The sequence below is a fragment of the Panthera pardus genome, unplaced genomic scaffold, assembly GCF_024362965.1.
Source record: "Panthera pardus isolate Hobbes unplaced genomic scaffold, ASM2436296v1 HiC_scaffold_2, whole genome shotgun sequence".
Lineage (NCBI taxonomy): Eukaryota > Metazoa > Chordata > Mammalia > Carnivora > Felidae > Panthera > Panthera pardus.
In genome coordinates this window covers 7,974,022-7,992,794 of record NW_026526765.1, presented here as the reverse complement: position 1 = coordinate 7,992,794, position 18,773 = coordinate 7,974,022, and the positions used below count along the sequence as shown (strand labels likewise).

General features: G+C 49.4%; 1 protein-coding gene and 1 long non-coding RNA gene across 6 annotated transcripts in view; one reads left to right on the top strand and one right to left on the bottom strand.

Moving 5' to 3' along the window:
* The window catches only part of ATPSCKMT (ATP synthase c subunit lysine N-methyltransferase), a 202,289-nt gene that overhangs the window by 59,071 nt on the left and 124,445 nt on the right, over positions 1 to 18,773 (top strand). The gene's annotated exons all lie outside the window — the stretch shown is intronic.
* Positions 2,647 to 10,928, bottom strand: LOC109267816 (uncharacterized). Of its 3 annotated transcripts, none has more exons than XR_008423658.1 (4): positions 10,484 to 10,928; positions 4,694 to 4,824; positions 3,141 to 3,229; positions 2,647 to 2,972 (listed from the first exon to the last, which is right to left on the bottom strand). It is a non-coding gene; the product is annotated as an uncharacterized LOC109267816 (long non-coding RNA). The 3 variants fall into 3 exon arrangements; XR_002080287.2 differs by having other exon boundaries at positions 4,694 to 4,829; positions 10,484 to 10,927; XR_008423657.1 differs by lacking the exon at positions 4,694 to 4,824 and having other exon boundaries at positions 10,484 to 10,910.

The following is an 18,773-nucleotide window of genomic DNA, read 5'->3' as shown; positions in this document are numbered from 1 at the left end:
TTTCGCTGTACAGATCTTTACCTCCTTGGATAAGTGTATCCCTAGGTATTGTTTTTGATGCTCTCATAAATGGGACTGTTTTATTCTTTTTCAAATATTTTGTTGTTAGCGTATAGAAGTGCACCTGATTTCTGTACGTTGGTCTTGTATCCTGCGTCTTTACCGAATTTGTTTATCGATTCTAACAGTTTTCGGTGGGGTCTTTAGGGTTACTTATGCAGAAGGTCATATCATCTGCAAACAGAACGGCAGCTGAATAAGGTAGAGGCTTTTCTCATATGTCTAGAGACCCCCGGCTGGAACCCCAGGACTCTGTGTGTGTTGATGGGGCTCGAGTCCTTGGGGGTGTGCGGGGGCACAGCCATCTCACCAGGTGCCTCCCGCCTTCGGCATCTGCAAGTATTGCTAACAGGGCCGCTGCTTTTCCTGGGATGCATTTACCCTCTTCCTGGAGTTTGTGAACCTTACTTCCGGATTATGATGGGTGTCGTATTGTATGGGGGTGGGGGGGGAGAGAGAGAGAGAGAGAGCGGGGGTGGGGTAGAGGGAGGGAAAGCTCGTGTCTCTTCTTATACGGGCACTAATCCCATTCCTGAGGGCTCCACCCTTACGACCAAATCACCTCCCGAAGGCCCCACCAACTAATAGCATCACATTGGGGGTTAGGAGTCAACGTGTGAACGTTGGGGCGACACAGTCAGCTCCTAATACACCACGAGATAAAGAGTCAGATGTGCACGTTTGCCGAACCCCAGGAGCGCTGTGCCAGCTCACCTCCGCTGCCAGTCAGTAAGAGCTTTCCTGCCCTCCTCGCTTCTTCCTTCCCGCTATGGCCCGCGGGGGTCAGAAGCTGTTTAGCGAGCAGGGATAGAAGCCGAAGCCGGGGAAGCCGGGGAAGACAGCACAGGCCGTGGCAGCTCCTGTCCTGACCTCAGAGTATAGTCTGACCTGGGCAAGTGGAGAAACCACAGCTTGGAGCAGTGGTTTGAATTTTGACACTTACAGGGGAGCAGATATTTAAAATATGGAATTGATCTTTTGTGATTTAGGCCTTTTTAGATTTTTATACTCTAACAGTGGCCAGGACATGTATGGGGCAGTGTTTTTTCCCAGGAGTAGAAGAGGAACTTGTGCACCAGCAGTTTTAAAGTGAAAATGAGATGAAAATGGATGTTACTAAGTTTCAGCTGCTTTATGATTATATTCCAGATTTTGGGTGGTTCATCATAAAGGTTACATTTATCTGAGCATATCTTTCTTTTGCCTTCACTTTTGAGGGGATCAAATTCTTGGCTGTTTTTTAAAAATCATTTCAATGATATTATTCCATTGTCTCCCTACATCCAATGTTGTCAAAGAGAAGTCTATGTCACTGTCATGATCATTTGTGCTTCTGAATGTCTTGCAAAGGAGACACTGACAGCCTTTGTTCTGGACTGCCCCTTTTTGTTCTCCCTTCATGTTTGTTTGTTTATTTATTCATTTATTTATTTTTTGAGAGAAAGAGAGAGAGTGAGGGAGGGGTAGAGAGAGAGGGAGAGAGAAAATCCCAAGCAGAAAATCTCTGCACTGGCGGTGCAGAGCCTCACACAGGGCTTGAACTCATGAACCACGAGATCATGACCTCGGCCGAAATCAAGAGTGGGACGCTTAACCGACTGAGCCACCCAGGTGCCCCTGGGCTGTCCTTTCTACGGGTGATTTTAGAGCAAACAGCCTTGGAAGATGGAGCTGCTGTTTCCTCCCGGAGCAAGTGGTGGCTTTGCTCAGTGCCTTGGAAGTGAGAGATGTGCCTCCCTCGGGGTTTTCAGCACTGTGTCCTCAGAGCACTGAGATTGCTTTTCCTAGTTTGTGGTGGGAGGTGTTTGGAGCCTAGCCTTCTTTTTGGCTTAGAGAAAGTACCATTTAGACGAGGAGTTGACCAAATTCAAGCAGATCATCTTTTTATGAGCTCCTCTAGTGTGGAAACACCCTTCCACGGTAATGTGAATAATCCTGGACGCTCAATTGTTGCCACGGCAACAATTATCTGCTATTGCTTAATTCCCATCGACAGCCCCGAGCTTGATTTTAGCTGACATCATTTGTACTTTTCTCCCACACATTTATTTCAGAGTACTTACTCTATTTTTTTGTAAACGTAACTCATCTGGCCTTCCCTTGTTGTACACTTTCTTGGGATTTTCAGAGCAGAGGCGTTGCTGTTCTAAAATTTTACAATGACACCAGTCCCATTTCATGCTCCACACACTTCCCTTTCCGCTTGTTCATGCTAGATATGCTACATTTCCCATTTTGTGACTTTTCACTTCTTCAAACTGCCCTTTATTGTGGAAAGTTCTACATTGTAATTTGAAAAGTAGAACAGTAAAATACCCATTTCTGAGTGATCTGCTAACTACTGGGCTATAATTGTATTCCAAATTGATAGTTCAGCTAAAACTTTAACTATTTTACTCAACTTGAGAGGTATATTTGTAGCTGATTATTCCCGCTTACGGCTTCACCCAGAGCTTTTATATCACAGTTATATTTTGTGCCACGTTACATATTTTTCCATCTATTTGCACAAAGCTAGATAAAAAATGTTAACAAAGACATAAAAGTCATATGTTAAACCGAGAATACTCTTGGAGTCAGAAATGATATACTGCATCATCTTACTTTTATTTTTTTTCTGAGATTTATTGCTGTGGAGAAGATTCAACCCGAGAATATGGTAGCTAATACAGGTGTGCCAAAACTTCAGGCTCTTAAGATTATGAAGCCAAACCTTCTTTCATACTCTGGCTGGAAACGAAAAGGTCTCCATGTTCAGATAAATGACCTGAGTCAGAAAAACAAATACGAATCATAGAGATGAGACGCGTCTTGCTCGTCGTGTGCGTGTTGGGTTGGGTGTTTTCTTTGCGAGGGCTGGCCCATCGTTTCAGTCCCTCTTCCTTCAGTGATTTTCCACAGTGTGCTTTAACCTAAGGGAAGTTAGGAAACTATGAGTAGGATGGCAGAGAATGACCATGGCTCTACCGTTTCCCCATAATTGAAGGGCAAGGTTTCTTAATCTGGGATCCGTGGAGCCCTCAGGGGTTCCCCAGGCAGACTTTGTGTACAAGGTGGGGCAAAGGTTATGGTATATTTACGGGAAGTGCGTCCACATCTTTCCTCACATTCTCAAAGGAGTCCGTGATCTTCCAGGCGCCAAGAATGACGTGCAACAACTTCTCTTCGACTGTAACGTAAGGGCTGATGTGTAGTAAACACTTAATGTGTGAGGACTGTTTTAAGAACTTGGCTGCAGATTATTAGGGATGATTTCAGATGTGCCCAAAGTAGGGGGAATTCTGGTAACACATCCGGCTTCAACAGTCATCAACATTTGGCTAATTGTTTTTAGGCCTTGAAATGCACGGCCTGATGTACTTGTCATAACTACCCTGAGAGGTGGTGCTGTCAGTACTGTTGCAGATGAGGTTGCTGAGGCTCCGGGGGGCTCAGCCACTTGCTGACTGCTGTACAGCTCGTGAGTGGTCGAGCGGGGAGCTAGGATTTGAACCTGGGGCTGGCTAGCTCCGGAGGCCTCCCCAGGCATGCCACCGGGCATCTCCCTTCTAGCGTGGCTCTCTTTTGGAGAATCTTTGGTCCGTGCTCTGCACTCCTGCTCCTGAGTGCTGTGTCTGCCTTCTGCAGACGTGCTTTTATTCTGGTTGGCGCTGCAATTTCCAGAGTGCCTCTTCAGCTTAACACACGGTTTTATTGTGTTTTTTTTCCTCCCTGTTTTTTTTTTTTTTCTTTTAATTACTCCTCTTGCTTTTATTCTGATACGAACTCTCTGGGAGAAGTATTTATATCCCCACTTTTTCGGCGAGGAAAGCTCAGATGTTAGCAACTTGACTAAAGTTATACGTCATCAGTGATCGAATTGGTGCTGGAATCTGGATACTCTGTATTGTCACCTGTCCAGCACAGACCGGGCTCGAGGCTCAGTTAAGTGCGGCACGGAATTTGAAAGTTTATTTATTTTATTTTGAGAAAGAGGGAGAGAGGGAGACAGCGAGCGAGCAGGGGAGAGGCAGAGAGAGAGAGGGAGGGAAAGAATCCCAAGCAGGCTCCATGCTGCCAGCGAATTGTGCCACGGAATTTTAAAAGAAAAGTGTGCAGAGTGTATTTTCTAATTTTTTTTAATGTTTATTTATTTTTGAGAGAGAGATGCAGACCGGGGAGGGGCAGAGAGAGAGGGAGACACAGAATCCAAAGCAGGCCCCAGGCTCCTAGCTGTCAACGCAGAGCCCGACGCGGGGCTCGAACTCACGAACTGTGAGACCATGAACTGAGACAAAGTCAGACACTTTAACTGACTGAGCCACCCAGGTGCCCCTAGAGTGTATTTTCCAGAAAAGAGCTTATATTCACAGGGTCAGTCAGTGGTGACTAGAATTGGCCACCTGACTGGAAATGGTAGTTATTTCAGCAAAGGGGAGAGTGTGAGGCTTACGGGGTGGGCATCTTGAATGCCCGCAAGGCACGGAGGTGTCCCCACACTGATCAGATTCTCAGTATCCGCTGTGGGCTCTTGATTCTCAACGCCAGGCTGGGCCCTTGGGCGTCACAGTGCATGCTCCCACATCACTGTGAACCTTTTAATAGGAGAAGGAGGGACTTCTTGAAACTTGGGGATTTTAGGGCTTTCTGTCACCTCTAGACAGCCAGATCTGTTCTCTGGAACCAGGAGCGCCATCAGCTGTCATCAACCAGAAGGTCCTGTGGCTGTCATCTTGTTAAGGCAAGCATCCAGGCGAGTGACGTCCCAGCATTCAGAAGACACTCCTGTCCTTCAGGGAGCAAGGGGGCCAGCTCAATCTGTGTCATCTGACCAACTCACCTAAACATACTGCGTTTACGCACAGGGATAAGGGAACGGGGAGGGTTCTGCTCCACACGGAGGTGGGTAGGAAAGAAAACAAATTACAGGGAAAATATCAGAAGCCAGAAAATTATTATGAAAAACTGACCCACCCTTAAATGTAGAGTAAATGATTAATTTGCATTTTCAGTATGTTAAAAGCCCAGATTACTGCTGGAATTTGCATTTTCAGTATGTTAAAAGCCCAGACTACTGCTGGACATTAAGACACAGTGATGACTTGGCCGAGTGGTTGGTTGGAAATCATCTAATCGGATGATTAATATAAAAAGAATTTAATGCACACACCTTTGTATTTATATGGGTCTAGAAAGCTCTGTGCAGTATACATCCACCTATCACTTTGAGGATTTGGAGGGGGGAGGGGAAGATTTTGGACGCTTTCCGTTCCTACTCTGCTCACTTTTTAAAAATTCATAACCAGGGGCCCCCCGGGTGGCTCAGCCGGTTAAGGGTCCGACTCTTGGTTTCGGCTCAGGTCACGATCTCGCGGTTTGTGGGTTTGAGCTCCGTGTCGGGCTCCGTGCTGGCAGTGCGGGGCCTGCTTGGGACTCTCTCTCTCTCCCCTCCCTCTGCCCCTCTCTCGCTGATGCTGTCTCTGTCACTCTCAAAGTAAATAAACTTAAAAAAAAAATTCATAACCAGCATGCATTGTTTCCTATCATCAGAAGGAAACAAAAACATGAAGCACGGATTAGGAGGTGAGATTTCACTTTTCATCCTCGGAGCTCACCGAGGAGGGGGTTGCTGCCAGAATCACCAGGGATGTGTCTCAACAAGGGCATGCCCGCCTCTCTTCCGCCCCCTTCCCCCTCACCGCAGACACGGCCTCACTGCCTGGGTAGCCCAGGGCGCGGCCAGACACTGCACCCTGGTTGCGATGACCCTGTGTGAGCGGCAGCACGGAGAAGCCCTCACCCCCTCGGAGCCCAGTGCAGCGTTTCCCTCGTGTGGTCATTTGAGAGTTCGGACGGCTTGTTGGGCCTCGCGGCCACCCTCTGCCCGTCTCTGACGGGGGTTCGGTAGATACCTTTCCAGGGAAGGTGACGATGCTGGAGGAGACCAGAGGACCAAATTGACCCCCTCTCGGGCATTCCTCTGGGAAGGGACATCAGAGCCATCTGGGCAGAAGCAAGATTTGTCTTCTTTTTTGGGAGAGAGCAGTTTGTGGCATTAAGCACCCCCATTTGTACTCCCAAGAGGGAGAGAGTGTTGGATTTGACCTTCTGAAGTTTTTTTTTTTTAACGTTTATTTATTTTTGAGACAGAGAGAGACAGAGCATGAATGGGGGAGGGGCAGAGAGAGAGGGAGACACAGAATCCGAAACAGGCTCCAGGCTCCGAGCGGTCAGCACAGAGCCCGACGCGGGGCTCAAACTCATGGACTGCGAGATCATGACCTGAGCCGAAGTCGGACGCTTAACCAACTGAGCCACCCAGGCGCCCCTGACCTTCTGAAGTTTAAGGACACTTCTGGAAAATTAGGATGGAACACTGTCCTCGAACCAGGACATTTCTGAAGACGGGACACCTGTGGGGTGCCCCAGACCAACAGGGACGAGGCTGGGGGACCCACATGCCTCCATCTTCCATGTCTAAGGAGAGCTGGGATAGGCAGGCTACTCAGCCACCCTGTGCCTCAGTTCCCGCATATGGAAAAGTAGCGGAAGATGATTGTTGAGGTGATTACATCCATTAGCATACATGTGCACCAGCATCTACCAAACATAAGCTATTCTTTTTTTTTTTTTTTAATGTTTATTTATTTTTGAGAGAGAGAGAGAGAGGCAGACTGCAAGCAGGGGGAGGGGCAGAGAGAGAGGGAGACAGGATCAGAAGCAGGCTCTAGGCTCTGAGTCATTAGCACAGAGCCCACGCAGGGCTCAAACCCACCATCTGTGAGATCATGACCTGTGACCTCCTCCTGTGGCCTGGAGGAGGCCCCCTCTGTGCAGGAGATGTGGGCATTTAGGTGCCTTCGTGAGAAACTGGGAGACCAAGAGGGGCCTCTTGACTCCCTTTGTGTCTTTATCTCACGCATGCCCTTGGCGCTGCCCAATGGCTGGTTTCGTGATAAACCAAGACGAAAGCAATCTTGAGTAAGACGCTGTCCTTATTCTTGCCGGAGTTTAAACCCAGGATAGATGGTGTGGCCGGAACGAGCTTTGGCGTAGTTAACAAGATTGAAAAGGATGATGTCTCGTTTAATTGGGAAATGGGAAGGAGGGAAATAAAGGCAAGAACCCTGCTTATTGGGAGCCCAGGGCATGTGGTGGCTCTGAGCCGGGGGTCCCCGTGAGGATCCTCTGTTGAGGTTAAATTAGGGCCTGTGGTGGTGGGTGGTCTACTAAGGTTGGGGAGCCAGCCATCTGGTCGTCCAGCCTGCCGCCCTCCAGCCATCACGGCAGGTAGGTGAGGTTGATCTCGAAGAGGTTCCAGAGGGAGACCCGGGGGGCCCTTGACCACCAGCTTGCTGGGTACTGAGGCATGGTACTTGGGACCCGGGGTCGGGCACGCTCCAGGTGCCAGCGGGCAGGGGCATCCCAGCCACCCTGAGAGTGTGGACAGGCTCAGCCCCGGACTAGGATTATAGCTGGGGCTGTTCGAAATGGGGCTGTACCCGTGGCCATTGCCTGAGCACCCCCTGGAGGGAGTGCTGGACAGGCGCCTAGACGTGGCGGGAGCTGGCACCTCGCGCCAGGGCCCCGCACAAAACCGCGGGGCTGTGAGATGGGGCGGTGGTGGCGTCGGCTCTGTGCTCACAGCATGATGTCCTCAAGCCTGTTCTCACTTGCTGCGTGTGAAGACACGGGTGCTGGGCCTGCCCAGTCCCGATTCACACAGGCTCCAGTACAGGTGTCCTCAGGTGCCGGATGGAGCCTCCAGACCCGTCTGCTGCAGGCGCATGAGCGTTAACCCAAGAGACAGCGGGCGGTGGCCACGTTCCTCCCTGGATGGCGGCAGATCTCAGGGCTCGACCTGAGAGGAGAGCAGACAGATGTGGCAGGAGCGTGGGCGGCCCTCGTCGCCCGGCATGACGAGGACCGCTCACGAGGCTGCCTCGGGAGGTAGATGGCCAAAGCCCTACCCTAGCTCTCCCCCGGGGGAATTTCCCGCCTGAATTGCCAGGAGCCAGGATCCCAGAGCCCCGGCTTCGTGATGATTGGCGTAAACCTGCTTATGGCCAGTTGGGCAGAGAAAAGGCAAGTGTGTTGAGCCACCGGTAGGGAGCGTGGGCCCCGGCGTCCTCCAGGGTGAAGAGGTGGACGAGAGTCGCGCGTGGACTGCATACCACTTCTTGGTGTTGGGGAACTGCCGTCACCGTGCAGTTTCCGGAGGGATCTCGCTGGCCAGATCCGTGAGAAGAGTGTGCCCTGGGCAGACTTCATGGCATTCATCTTCCCTCGGGTGGCTCAGCACGCACTGTCCAGTTGCCTGGCGTGCTTGACGGTCTGGGGTCGAGTCGGACGTCGGGAGGAAGTGGTGTGGTTGCAGAACGTGGGCCGTGCTCTTGAGCCGTATGGGACGAGGTCACCTGGTTGTTCCTGATGCTTTTGGGGGGGGGAAGGCAAAGAGGAAGGAGGCCCAGAGGCCTGGCCTGGCGAAGCGGGGTTTGGGGAACTGTACCGGACCAGCCGAGGCAGCACCGGCTGGGGAGCCGCCGCGGTTTGGGAAGGTCCTCTGGGACCATGGACCGGGTATGAGTTTCCTGGTGTTGCCATACCAATGCTCCACAAACTGGGAGGCTTAAATCAACAGAAACTTCTTCTCTCAGAGTTCTGGGGGCTGGAAATCTGAAGTCAAGGTGTCTGAAACAGGGACGCGCTTCTGCAGAAGGCTCTCGGGGAGGGTCCTCGCGTCTCCCGGCATCTGGTGGCCCCAGGTTCCTGGGCTCGTGGCTGCATTACCCTGATCTTTACCTCTGTCATCGCTTGGTCCTCTCCCCATGTGTCTTCGTGTCCTCTCCTCTTCTTATGAGGACCCCAGGCATTGGATTTAGGGATTGCCCCAAATCCAGGATGATTCTTTTTTTTTTTTAATGTTTATTTATTTATTTTGAGAGAGAGTGTGTGCACATGCATGCATGCATGGGAGAGGGGCAGAGAGAGAGGGGGAGAGAGAGAATCCTGCTCTGTCATCACAGAGCCCAACTCAAGGCTCGATCTCACAAACGGTGAGATGGTGACCTGACCTGAAACCAAGAGTTGGATGCTCAACCAACCGAGCCACCCAGGCGCCCCTCCAGGATGATTCTGTCTTGAGATCCTTAACTCATTACTTCTACAAAGACCCTTTTTTTTTTTTTTCCAGATGAGGTCACCTTCTGAGTTTTGGGGTCGACATGAAATTTTTCACTATTTAACCTACCACGTGCTGGATGGCAGGGAGGGGGCAAGGACCGTGAAGCAGAGTTTTCGCGGTGGACTTACGGCCAGGGGCATAGCTAGTGATTTCCACCAGCTGTGTCCTCAGGAGATGCATGATGTTGGGGGGAGGGGTGGGCCTAGCCATACTGGACGTGAGCCGTCCCCCCCTCCCCCCCCCCCCCCCCCCCCACGCTCCTGGCATGTATTGCAGAGCATACAGCGTCACTATCGCAGAAGTGTTGCAGCTTCTGCGGGACTGAGGGTCTCAAGAACACACTTTTGAAAGTCGGTTCCACTGAGATAAATCTGAGTGGGAACACCCAGAGCGGAGTCTTGCAGGCGAGGCCACATAACTGCCACCTCTTTGGAAGTGAAGTTCACGTACTCCAGCAGACCCAGGAGTGCAAATACTCACAGTGGATTCGTGTAATTTACCCGTTCAAAGCTGGGGTTTATGCTGTAACGAATAGCACATGCTAATTTAGTTTTGGGTTTTTATTATTACTGTTTTTTTGCAGTGCCCTGCTATGTCCTAGTAACACTTGTTCGTGTCACTGGGAGCACTGGGACGTGGTGGGGCACGAGATTGGTCCATCTGTATCTTCACAAAGGGGTGGACTGTGGTGGGCCACGGCCGGTCCTACTGCAGGCTTAGTGACTCGTAGGACACGGGCCATGGAGCACGTGACTAACTGTATCGTAGTCTCTTCACGGCAGTGCTTAGAGCCTGTCTGCTGCTGTGGCCCCCACACTGCATGGTATAAAGCTCCAAGCTTCCCTGACCCGCTGGATCGCTCACTCCACAAAGCCGGCACCCACTATTCCATTTTGGAGCTGCTTCTTTGAGCAAAAAGGAAAGCCACGGGGTGTTTTGTTCTCATACGTGTGACTGTATCTCAGGAATCCCTTCTGCACTGTCTGCTGTCTCAGTGGGTACACCAAAGTGGACTGAATCCATGCTTTCAATTCTAGTCAATCTTAATACCCCGGCCAGACGCTGTGGTCTGGCCTAGTTCCCCAAACCATGCCCAGATCAATCTCCACGGCTAGGGGGATGGAAGAATCAATTTGACTTAGGCCGGTCAGGCACTTACCTGTCTGGGGGTGGGGTGGGGAGGGTGGAGTCCGCCTCTCTCAACTACAGAGCCGAGTGGTGGAGGGGAGGTTTGTAAAGACGTTTGGAATTTTTTTTTACCTTAAATGAAGGGAGATAATGCTGGCGGAAGAAACAGCAGATGACGACCTCATATGCTGATATTGTCTGGATTGTATGTATCCTCCAGATGGCTCGGCCAGATACTTGCTGACTCCAGTGTTTCCATTTCTTTATGACCTTTTCCCCTCATATTAAGGAGTAAGATTTTATTTTGTTTTTCCTAGAACTGGGAGCCATTCTGGGGAGCTCTGCTTCCCAGGTGCACGTGTTGCGTTTTGATCATCGAGTCGATGACAGAGCCGTGCTCCGTTGGAGGCACTGGGGATACCAAGATGTGCAAGTCTGGGCTGGTTAAGCTGACAGTAGCTGCTGTAACAAACAGACCTCGCGCTCCAGAATTTTAATTACATCAGTGGTTTGTGACAGTTCAGGCTGGCGGGTGGCTCTGCTCTGTGTGGTCACGCAGGGACGCTGGCTGACAGTGGCTCGGCAGGTCTCAATGTGTGGCTTTCAGAGTCATCCTGATCCTTGGCACTTCCGAGAGCAGGAAGGGGAAAGAATGTTGGTGGGGGGGGACACATGCAAGGTTTCCGGAACCAGGCCTAGAAGTGGCATGCGTCACTTCTGCTTACATGCCTCTCTTCTAGAAAGTTCCCGTCTGCCCTCCCAGGATATGCTCCGTCTAATGGGGAAGAACAACATGTGACCCAAAGGCAGAGGAGGAACAGGTCTTAAGCAGTTGTTTTCCTGCCTCACGTCCAGTTTCAGTTCCCAGTTGTCCCAACACTAAGAACTGCGCAAGGGGAAAGAACTTCCAGATGGAAACACATACCTCCTGTCACATGGGAGAAAATCATATTTACAGTTTTTTATTTCCCCTTGTATCTGTTTCCAGGCAGCTTTTTCCTATGCTTAGTGATGCTCCTCTAAGTTTTATTTACCTCCTTGCAGCCGCTGGCCCTTCTTAGTCTCTAGTCCTTGGAAAAAACCAGGTGAAGCCAACAAACCTTTACTGAAGACTTACAGTGTTCCAGGTTCACATCCCGATTCCCTGCTCAATTTAATTACCACCACATGCCTGGAAAGGAGCGTTATTAGTTTCATCTTACAGATGTGGACACTGAGGCTCAGAGAACTTAGGAAGCGTCGTTAAAATCATGTACCGGTAGGGATAGGACTGGTTCACTGGGGCCATGCTAGTTGCTGAACAAGTAAACCTCTAAATTTCAGGGCTTAACGTGTAGACATTCGTGTCTTACTCAAGTGACAACCCCGTTAGGGGCTCCTAGTTGGGTGGCTTTTGTCCTCAAGTACTTTCTTGTGCTTCTGTTCTTCCCTAGGACCTTAGATCACTCAACTTCCAGTTGGCTTCTACCCAAATGAATGCCTTTTCATTATTCCAGGATCCCGCCTCTTCCTAGGAATATAGTGCACTGTAGATATGCTTGCAAGTGCTGAGTTGTATATACGTGTATTTTTTAAATATTTTTTAAATATTTGCTTATTTTATTTTTTAATGTTTATTAATTTTTGAGAGAGAGAGAGGGAGACAGAGTGCGAGAGTGCTGGCCAGAGAGAGAGAGAGAGAGAGAGACAGAATCCGAAGCAGGCTCCAGCCTCTGAGCTGTCAGCACAGAGCCCGACGTGGGACTCGAACTCACGACCTGCGAGATCATGACTTGAGCCGAAGTGGGACGCCTAACCGACTGAGCCACCCAGGCGCCCCATGATTTTTATATTTTTATATTGCCTCGATACACTGTGCCATTAATTGCATTTTAAAAACAAGGCTCGTAAAACTTAATGTAGGTTTTTGCCTCTTAATGTTTTACTTCAAAGAAAAAATAGCAGAGAAGCAATGCATTTTTCAGGCTCTCAAATATTAGCCTTATGTTTTCCTTTAGCTTTTTTCCCGTAAAACTGCGTTTCCTGACAATGTCTGGTGTTTTGCGTTGCTCCCCTTCTGATTTCCCACCTTGAGAGCTGGCTTCTGTGGGTGTTTTGACAGATGCCTGGCTCATACGGGCTCTTGTGGAGCGTGGAGATTTCTTGACTCCCCTGTGTTACTGCTCAGGCTATTAACAGTTCCTTAAATGGGGCACCGAGACTCCGCTCTCAAGTCAGCACTGGCCTTTTCAAGTTTGTCGGCCACAGCTGGCAATGCTCGTAGCACTTCCTAAAGCTCTCAGAACCTGGTTCCACATTTAGCTGCTTCTCGGGAAAATGCTGGCATGGTTGGGAAAAAAGAAAATTCTAACTAGTTCTGGGCTCGAGGCAGTGAAAAGAAACGTGTACCGTTTTGTCATTTTTGGTTCGTTCTTGGTAAGCCACTTTGGGGCCCAAGGTGAGGGGCCCGAGTTCAACAGCCATGAAGGGCGAGCTAGAGAAGGTGCAAGGTAGAGGCATAGCCCCGCCGCGAAGTGAGTGACTGCCTGCCGATTGGCTCCATCGCAGGACCAGGTCATCGTCACACTCCTCCAGGACCTCCTCTCCAAGACCAGCATGGCAGTCACTTGCTTCTAAGAAATATGCCATTGTCCCTGGACGCTCACGTAGCTTGGCTGCGGGACAAGAGGGCTGCCGCCGGGCTTGCTGCGGCACTGGAGGGACCCCGGGACGGACACTGGCTCCTTGCGCATCTAACTTATGCCCCCTGCTTCCCAGCCCCATCCGTGTGGCCAGGGCTTCACCTTTTGGAAAAGCAAAGATCGGATGAGGGCTGGGGTCAGGGGTTTGACTCCACCGTTCTGACTCGGCTGGGTCTACAGGTGTATGCTGAGGCCACCGAGAGCCTGGCCGCTCTCGTCTGGGGAGAGCTTGGCCAGGAGCTCTCTCTTGCAGGGCCTCGGGCATGAGCGTCTCCCGCAAAGGCCTTCAGGTCTTAGCCTCCCTGGGGATTCCAAAAGCTGAGCTGCTGGGTGGCGGAGCTGTGAACAAAAGACCTTGTGACCCGGATGTGAGTGGGAAGCAAGGCTCAGCCTCTCCTCTTAGCTTTCTGTTTCTAATCTCTAATCGCTCTGTAGAATACGTCTTCAAATCATGACAGTGACCGAATTCCCTAGGTTTTAAGATTTCACTGATGGCAAAACACACGATCAGTTCCATAACAGTATTTGTGCGTGTGCATGTCCGGGGAACGAAATACCCTTGAAGATGTACAATTTGACTGCAAGACGCATTCCAAATTTTAGAAGTGATAAAACGTGATGAAATGGCAAAATGCTTCAGCTCAAGGAAATGTGGTAGAAAAGATTTCCGGCTCTGGACTAGAGCAAGACCCGCTCCTTGGGCAGCTGCGGAGGCATTTTTGTCTTGCAGGTTAGTTATCCCTTTTCCGGCAGCGGGTTTGGGTCTGCAATTACAGGATCCGGCGTCAGCCGGCGGGTCTGGCACCGCGGCTCCCACAGGGCAATTTGCGGCTGTAATTTCTTGCTGTTGTCTGTTGTGCCGCCCATCTAGCTAGCGCCGAACCCACTGCGAGCCAGCGGACCCCTAGGGAGCAAATTTGCAGGAAGATAAATTCTTCTGTCCCTGCCTACATTTGAATGCTATTGTGGAAACCGAATAGAATACAGATCACCCCTCCCCTCCCCCAAATTGAATTCTGTGTACCTGCTCCGCTAAGTAGAAAATTGCATATCAACTGGCGGTTCCTAGACAGGGCTCTGTCTAGACACAAAACTTGCTTACAGTTTTTCACGTTCTTGGTCATTCAGGCGTACGAAACCCGTTGGCCCCAGTCATTTCCGGACTCGGGCGTTTTAGTCCGGAGGAAGTTCTCACTGCCTCCTGCCGATCCTAGGCGGTGCCACCCCCAGATTCTCGACGGCGCTGTGGGTAGTTCCCCGTTGCTGCCGTCTGCATCCTCAGCTGGAACTTCTTGGGCAGAGGGACGGGGGTCTCCTCTCTGCAGTCGTGGTGAGCTCGGGTGCTGGCACACGGGTTGTTCAGCACTTGCGGGGAGGGGGAGCTGTCCAGCATGAAAACCTCTAAAGATCCTTATGTGGCCTTAACCCGGGAGGGGAGTCCATTGCCCCTCTTAGGACATGTAGGGCATGTGGCTGAGATGTTAACGAGTGTGTAAGTGCCGCTCAAGCCCTATTTGCTCCTCGATGTAATTGCCCAGAAGGCCCTTTGCCTCTTTTTCCTCGAAACCCCCAGTAGAGGCCGTGGCCGGCGGAGCCCGGAGAGGCTGTGCCCCGTAGCTGTGGCAGATCTGTTCAGCCTTCAGGCGGCTGCACGATTCAGCCAAGCAGGAAGAGAGAGGCCAATCACAGAGTGAAAATGCAGGGACGTGAGCGTCCAATCCAGGAGCAGGGCCAGTTGCTGGCGGAGTGGGTGGCTTCAGGCACCGGATTATTTGGGGATTGTCAGGAAGACCAAAAACGGTTCCCCCACTGGTTTAACGGCACATTCATTTTCGCCATTAGTACTTCATTCCTTTGAGGCTGAAGCCTTTTATTTTCAAGAGTCCTAAGTAAATAAAATGCTGTGATGGGGACATGTGTGGGGGAGGGCATAAACTGAGTGCCAGAGAAATTAAAACACAAAATCTAAATTCTGTCGCGAGATAGCTTTGCCGAGAGGAGCCTTTGCGTGCATTCTGAGACATCTGAAAATCTCGCGGGGGGCCAGGGTCTGGGGGTGGGGCCTGAGCTGTGTGATTGGCAGAGGACAGAACCCCACATATGAGGCCCTACCCTTTATTTTCTCTGTGAGTCTCGTGGTTTGGTTGGCAGCTCTCACTGCTTCTCTGGGGTGGTTTCCCCTGGGGGTGTCACATTGTGGAAATTGGAGGGGACACAGTGATGGGGGTAGGGGGACGGCCCTACTAGTGTTGAGTGACTGTGGTCTAGGAGCACTTAGCATCCTGCAGTGGCTGGGGCGGTACTGCCCATCGAAGGGCTGCAGCTTTCCACCAGCTTCCTGCCAGGAAGGCAGCCACCATGTCCATCATTTTGCTTGGAACTTCACTGGGAGTTACCACCTCTGTCACCTGCCCCTGTGGCTTTTGTGTCCTTGAGGATTTTTTTTTTTTTACAGTTTATTTTACTTTGAGAGAGAGAGAGTGCATGTGCATAAGTGGGGGAGGGGCAGAGAGAGAGAGAGAGAGAGAGAGAGAGAATCCCAAGCAGGCCCTGCACTGTCAGCACAAAGCCCAACGTGGGGCTCGAACTCACAAACCGTGATATCATGACCTGAGCCTAAATCAAGAGTCAGATGCTTAAACGACTGAGCCACCCAGGCACCCCTGTGTCTTCTGAGGGTTCTAAGGATAGCGGCGAGCACTGACTCCTGAATTACATCCCCTTATGTTCTCTGAGCATTTCTGTGTTGAGAAATGTATACATTGATCACAAATTTATTTTCTCCATTTTATTACCATTGGGACATGGTGTTGATTATTTTAAAAATTGTTTGTGTTAGGTTACACACACACACACACACACACACACTTCAACCATCTTAATCATTTTAGAGTATACAGTTATGTGTACTAAATATATTCATATTGTTGAGAAATAGATCTCTGGAACTTTTCCATCTTGCAAATCTGAAATTACACCCAGTTAACCACATCACCCCATTCTTCCCTTCCCCCAGCCCTCGACAACCACTGTGCCACTCTCTGTCTCTACGAATTGACTACTTTGGATACCTCATATAATTGGAATCATACAGAATTTGTCGTTTTGTGAGTGGCTTATTTCACTTAGCGTAATGTCCTCAAGGGTCATCCGTGTTGTAGCGTGGGACAGGATTTCCTTCCTTTTTAAGGTGGGATAATACTCCGCTGTATGTATAGGCCACGTGCTGCTTGTCCATTCATCCATCAGTGGACATTTGGGTTGCTTCACCTCTTGGCTATTTTGAATGATGCTGCTATGAACATGGGTACACAAATATCTCAGAGACCCTGCTTTCAGTTTCTTTGCCTGTGTTCCCAGAAGGAAGACTGCTGGGTCACATGGTAGTTCCACAGTTAATTTTTTAAGGAACCTCCATACCGTTTTCCTCAGTGGCTGTGTGATTGCACACTCTCACCAACAGTGCACGAGGGTTCCAATTTGTCCGCATCCTCGCCAATGTCTGTTATTTTCTGTTTCTAAAAAAATTTTTTTTTTGATAGTAGTTATCTTGGTGTTGTTTTAGGTTATGTTTTGCATGAATTCTATCTCCAGATGGTTAAGGGGTAGACAGAAAATATCTGTTACCCTAACGGGTTGACAACAATACCTCTAGTGTCTTTCTTCATCACTTCACAACAGTCCTGTCCACCTGCTATCTTTTTCTTACACTTTATTTTAATACACACGCCGTCGCATTAGTGTTGAGCGTACAACATAGTGATTTGACAAGTCTGCTCGTCATGCTGTGTTCAAAAGGGTGGCTGTCCTCTGTCACCATATAACACTATTACAGTGCTGTTGACTGTATACCCTACGCTGTGCCTTTTATCCCCCTGACTTATTCCTTCCATAACTGGAAACCTGTATCTCTCATTCCCCTTCACCCATTTTGCCTGTCCCCGACTCTCCTCCCCTCCGGCAACCGGCAGTCTGTTCTCTGCATTTATAGGTCTGTTTCTGCTTTTTTGTTTGTTTTTTTTGTTTTTTAGATTCCACATGCACGTGAAATCATATCTTCTCTGTCTTTCTCCGACTGACTTATTTCACTTACCATAATACCCTCTAGGTCCGTCCACGTTGTTGCATATGGCAAGATCTCACTCACTCTATTCGTGGATGAATAGCCCACGGTGTATATGGACCACATCTTTGTCCGTTCGTCTATCGATGGACGCGTGGGTTGCTTTCATATCTTTGGCTCTTGTAAATAATGCTGCAGTAAGCTTAGGGATACATAAATCTTTTTTGAATTAGTGTTTTCATTTTCTTTGGGTAAATATCCAGTAGTGGAGTTACTGGATCCTATGGAATCTCTATTTTGAAGTTTTTGAGGAACCTCCATGCTGCTTTCCACAGAGGCTGCCCCAAAGTCACATTCCCACCGACAGTGCACAAGGTTCCTTTTTCTCCCCATCGTCACTGACACTCTTTTTTATTTCTTGTCTTTTTGATAACACCTATTCTGACTGTGGTGAGGTGACATCTCATTGTGGTTTTGATTTGCATTTCCCTGTTGAGTAATGGTGTGGAGCATCTTTTCGTGTGTCCGTTGTTCACCCGTATTCTTCCTTGTCAACGTAGTATCTTTAAAATTTTGTTAGAAAACAACCTCTCCCTTCTTTCTCTCTAGCAATGCACTGCTTCTCCCATACCTGGCCCTTGGAGCCAGCTTTACCCAGGACAGCCTCCGCGATTTTCTTTTGTTGCACGTGGCATTGTGTTTCTCAGTATATTTTTTTTTCCCTTCGCGGTAATTAGTGATCGCTTTCTATTCAATAGGAGAAGAGACCAGCTATTTGGGCATTGAGCACGTGACCATTATATACAATGAGTGTTAAGGAGTAATATTTCCATGGTGGAGGAAGAGTGGATTTCCTGGTGGACACAGGTCTCGATGATACAGCAGAGTAAATCTGGGCCCCTTGAAACATGATTGGGGGTCTGGGGCTCTTACCTGATGTGGACTTGTTGGCCACATAAGTCATGACAATGCAACACCAGCACAGAGCTTTCTGAAAATGTCTGAAGTAAGGTCATCACATGGTGAGTTAAAAAGGTAGAACATTGTGGGGGTGAGAATGGGAGCGACGAGACTTTCTGGTCTGTGTGGACAGACGTAGAAGCAAGCCTGCTTGACCTGTTGGCCCCAGGACTTCGGTCTGGGGGTGCACTCAGGGAAGCCTCCTTTTTGCACTAGCCCTGGGCTCATTCTCAAGTTTTCCCTCCGCCCTTTGTACGTCCCCCCTGTGCTCGAACATGGCAAGCCATTACAGGAAAGCGACCTGGGATGCATTTAGTAGCTGATGTTTCCTTAATAACCTTCGGTATAGGTCCCCCTAAAGAAATTTTTCTTCGATGTGCCAGGGACCCAAAATATATATAAAAGAAAATCATTACAGTATTTCACTTGAGATTGTGCAGATAATGACAAGTTCCCCCCCTTTTTTTTTTTTGGTACTATTTATGGCTATTCAATTAAACTGCCACCAAACAACAGTGAACCCACCACCATTTCTGAGTGTGCTGTCTTGGTGTTTGTAGCTCACCATATGTTTGAAGGATGACATAATCCTTCTGGAGCACATTCACTTTGTTGCTTCCCAACTCCAATGGAAGCAGTTAAGTCTGTCTCCTTTTAGACAAATTGTTAATGAAAAGGTAGCTGAACAATCATTTTCTTGTAATATGCAATTCCGTCT